The following is a 5,005-nucleotide window of genomic DNA, read 5'->3' on the forward strand; positions in this document are numbered from 1 at the left end:
GAGTGAAATCTTCCACTATACTACAACAAGAAAAGAAAGGATAAAATAATTTATAATCGTGACTGTAAGAACACCAGTGCTTGCTTCTGTACCTAACTGTTCCTGATCAAATAATAGTCCATATGATCAGTGCTGATTGAAATGAAATGTTCACCACTCATTCCAGGGGACTGGCTGAACTTGACTAGGATCCTCATGGTTTTGGGTAGTAGCAGATCATGATAGACACTGAAAGCCACATGTTTGACCTAGTGATTAACCATGTTACATAACTTTGTGTAAGCTCTGTTGAATATACTGAAAACAAACCAGAGATTGGATTGCCTGCACCTTCCTTCCATCTCCGTAGGTATGAACATGGCATGCATATTTTGGCAGTAGGACTGTGCATTTTTGTTGTTTTGACTTTTCTAATAAACATTCAATAGTCAGAACGAGCCTGTCGAGATCTGAAGTGGCATTATTTCTGTTTGGACAAGCTTCAGTCTACTAATGACTTAAAGGAGAACTATGGAGTTAGGGCTTTTAACCATAGTTCTTCTTCGGGTAAAGGGAGGACACAAACTAGCGTCCTCCCATCACCCTAAGCTCAGTATACCGCAAGCTATAGCTCGCGGTATACTGAGACGCTGCAGTATACCGCAAGCTGTACTGAGACGCTGAAGCGGATCCCGACAATTATGCCTGGATCCGCCCAGCTGCGTGAGTGACAGCTGACTCTGCCTATCTAGAGGCAGAGCCAGCTGTACCCGCCCCCTCCCCCGTACGTTCCGCCAGTCAGCGCTGGAGGATCGGAGGGGGGAATCAAGCCCCTCCCCTGTCACGGCACAGAGCCGTGACAGGATAGAGAAGTGAGCGAACGCCGTTATGTGTTTGCTCACTTCCCGATCTACTAAGCCGACCTGTGACAGTCTCATTGTCACAGGTCGGCTAGAACTATGAGGTGAGTGAAAAACACTCACCTCATAGTTCTTTTAAACTAACAGCAGTTGTAGATAGGCTGGAGTTGTTAACTCATACCCTTTTGCTCTTCCCAAAGTGTGTTTAGCAAATTCACACTGTTTTAAAGAGAACCTGTCATTAATTTAAAACATTTCAGGTAAACGCACAGAAAAATCAAGTTTTGAATTTTTGTTTATGGGTTGCAATTAGGGATGCACCAAAATGGTCCCAGCTTCAGTATCTTGCTAGTCTGTCCCCGCTGGCTCTCAAAATACCTGAACAATGCCTGCATCCAATCGGATATACATAATTTTAAGGGATTTTTTATGATTTGGTGACGGGGTCTCTTTAAAGTTTTTATATACATGGGCACACTCCTCTGTCTCCCCTGTGGCTGTGCTTAGATTGCTGATAGTGCAATGCATGGTGCATCAGGCAACTATAGTTTGGGGGCAGCAAGGAACATGTTTAATCTCTATTGTGAGTACATTGAAGCACTTTCGTGGGGGTTGCAGACTGAGATTGGTGTTGGCTTTTGCTGTCCGTTAGAATTAAGTGTGACTTATTTTTCACACATGTTCACTTTAAAAATGAAGCTGCAGTGTTTAAGACACTCTAACATGGATTTTCTTGGAGGAGTTGAACATAATCATGTGTTTAGTGGAGGACCCAAAATGATTCTGAGTGGTTGAAAAAAGAAATTATGGGATTTATTTGCGGCCAGGGCTAATCTTTAAAGCTGTGTAAAACAGCAAATGGACAAACACAGACGTCTTCCATCCTGCAGATGTAAAACAAATGTCAAGAAAGTATCGCAAAGTAGGCTGTGTGTGCCATGTGGGGTTGGATCAGTGCCAGAGCAGATGAGCACTAGCAGAGTAAAAAGTTTGGGCTATTTCTTATAGAAAAAAACAAATTCGAGTCAAAAGGTAGCAAAATCTGACCTTGCAGAACATCGGCTAAGATTTTTGTCTGCCATTGTATTTTACTGTTACGAGAAAAGAAACATTTTTGCTTGCACCATCATTTTTTCTTTTTTTTCTGTGAAACAGTTTTTGTAAGCACTCTCTAGGAAGGTGTATTATTTATTCATGTTTCTTTTAAAAGACATTACCATCTAAATGACACTTAAATCTGGAAACTTGTTGTTCAGTGCTGTATTTCCACAACAGTTTTGCAAAGTATTCTAAACTAAGAGCCCAGCACTTGCTGCTCACTTTATGATGGTACTTGTACTCCGATACTCACCTTCAATACCGGAACGTCTGGTCAGAGGGAGACCTCCCTCTGACCGGCAGTGCCTAGGGAGCATAAAGCCGGCTTCCTTTCCGATCAGGAGGAAGCCGTGCGTTGGGTTATCACCTGCCTCCCGGCTTCCTGATTGGCTAGGAAGCTGACTTCTCTTACTGCTAGGCAGCCTGGCTTCCTAACCAATCAGGAAGCCTGGAGACCGGTCATGACATGCCGCCCGGCTTCTTGATTGGCTAGGAAGCCGGCTTCACTTGTTGATAGGCAGTCTGGCGGCGGGTCATGAGGTGCCGTCCGGCTTCCTGATTGGTCAGGAAGCCGGACGGCACCTCATGACCCGCCGCCAGACAGCCTCAGCAATTGAAGCCGGTGTTTTTGATAGAACACTGTTCTATATGATTCCCAGGCAATCAGGAAGCCGGGCAGGAGATCATGGTCTGCCTGGCTTCCTGGTAATCGGAATATTTGGTATCGGCGAGTACCGTTAAAAAAAATATCGTTACTGGCACTTGATACTGTAAAACTGGTATCTGTGCATCCCTACTAGAAATCCAGACCAGGGAATGGGTGGCTTCATTGGACCCCTGGGTGTAATTTAGCTGTGTGTTACTTGAGCTCCTGTTATTGAGACCTATTCACAGTAAAGCAATAAAGTCAGTCTGGTAAAAAGCCGTAAAGTATCCTAGAGCTCAACCTACTGGCTGCAAATGGTAAATCTAAAATATTGACATACGGTATTTCAAAATTACCCAAATAAAATTATCACAAACTGTTTTTTTCCCCCCTTAATGTAATAGAAAATATATGCAGATGCTATAAGTTACCTTTTATTGTTGCTGAGGGCGAAGGTTGAGATCTGTTTAGGATGTATGTAAAAAATCCCCATTTTCATATCTGTCATTTATTAGCACACTATGACCTGTCTAGAAGGGATCATCAGTGTAACTTACTAGACAACTTTGACATTCTAATTTGAATGTGGAAACCTCTGCTGCAGGATTCCCTTTCGTCAGAAGCTGTAATCATAGCTCTTAAAGTAACATTTGACATGTGGAGCTGCATTGCATTGTGCACTTTGATCTCACGGAAGCAAATGCCAGGCACTCGTAAATCTTCCTCCAGCATTTAATTACAAGTAAATTAATTTGGTGTTATGAGTAGCAGTGTGTCGGTGAACTGAAGGGTATTACAAATTGTGGGGTGCTGCTTTTTTCTCTTGTGGTAATCTGTGCATACTCATTACATTAGCAGCCATTCATATGATATTATTTCTACGGACACAGTTTCTTTTTCCATAAAATCTTTATTAAGGGCTAAGCCCAACTATAATAAAGAGTAATGTGAAGCAACTCCATCATGAACATTAAAATAGGAGTAAGACTGTTCCCTGTAAAGACTATAGTAAAAACTGACCTCTCCCACTACCCGGGCAATCAAACAGTGTTGTATTATAGAAAAATCACCACTTGAAGTCTTTTCAGAAAGTGACACATCTACATCCTGTAGAGGTTGGCAGGAGTGTCCATGTTCCATTTTTAATATGGAATTTAGGCGCCAATCTGTCCAATCCAGGAGTAGGCAGGATTTTTTTCAGGAGCCAGCTCCATTAACAACATTTATAGAAAACTTAGTCGCCAGCTGTAATTATGGAGTATTGGCTACCTGGCACCTGGGATTGGCCCATCACTGTTGTATTTTCTTCTTTACAGGGAACAGCTTTATTCTCACTTGGATTTTAAGGACAGAATCACTTTAAATGAAAGAAACTGGTGTCTGTATGCAAAATACTCATAGATGAGATTAAGTATCTTGCCTATTTGACTTAGCAGCTATTTCAGCCACTATGGTTTATTGGATCATCGCTTATAGCTTCAAAAATATTGACGTGCCCCTGAAGAACTGCTGCACAGATGTCTGGCTGATGTCTTGCATGGTGTGGAGTTTGCCAGGCAAAGAAAGTAGAGGAATGGGACAACATGTTCTGAACATTTAAAGCGTATTTCCACGTTTGCAGTCAAATTTGAGACAACCCCAAATACAGTATGTTCGTTGTGTTCCTATTCGCACAGCATACTGAAAAATAACTTTTAAAACAACATTACCTTTTTAGATGTTTTGTTGAAGCAGGCAAGATAACTGATTCCAGGGTTTTCTAAGCCCTTTTCACAGCAATCTGTCCCCATGTAAACACTTGGGACTGAAATTTGAGGATTGTGTTTTATCTGATACGCTTCATTAACATACAATGGACAAGCCACCACAGACCCCTCACAGCCCCTCCTAACATTTCGAAGAAATGTTAACCCTTTAACTCTTTAAGCTTATGCTATGTGAGTGGCAACATGTAACAAGTATAAAATAGGTGTTATCCTAATTTGGCTGTGAAAGTGGAACTACACTTGAAGTACAGGTAGGTAGATAATATAATTTGTCTGTATTGATTTTAAATTAAAGTATTTTAAATGCAACAAATGCAGGTACTTGAATTTACCTTTCAGCATCTTGTAATCCCCTCTTACACAGCACTCAAGTGGAAAGGATGATCAGCATTTGGAGCTAACTGGGCTCATCTACTGTGTGCATATGGTGGCAGAGAACAAGCTGATGATAGAGGTCAATGAAGGGAAATTCCACCTTCTAGGGGAAAAAAAAATGCATGTTTCTTCATAAAAGAAAAAAAAAAATTGTATTTATGATTTTTTTGCATTGGAGGCAGTAAAGCATTGCAAACGCAATCAGTGAATCATGAGCACAATGCACTGGCTCCTGCAGACTTTTTTTTTTTTTTTTCCTTCCCTGGTAAAGGAACCACAGT

The sequence above is a fragment of the Nanorana parkeri genome, unplaced genomic scaffold (genome assembly GCF_000935625.1).
Source record: "Nanorana parkeri isolate BGI_ZX_2015 unplaced genomic scaffold, ASM93562v1 scaffold2000, whole genome shotgun sequence".
NCBI classification, from domain to species: Eukaryota; Metazoa; Chordata; class Amphibia; order Anura; family Dicroglossidae; genus Nanorana; species Nanorana parkeri.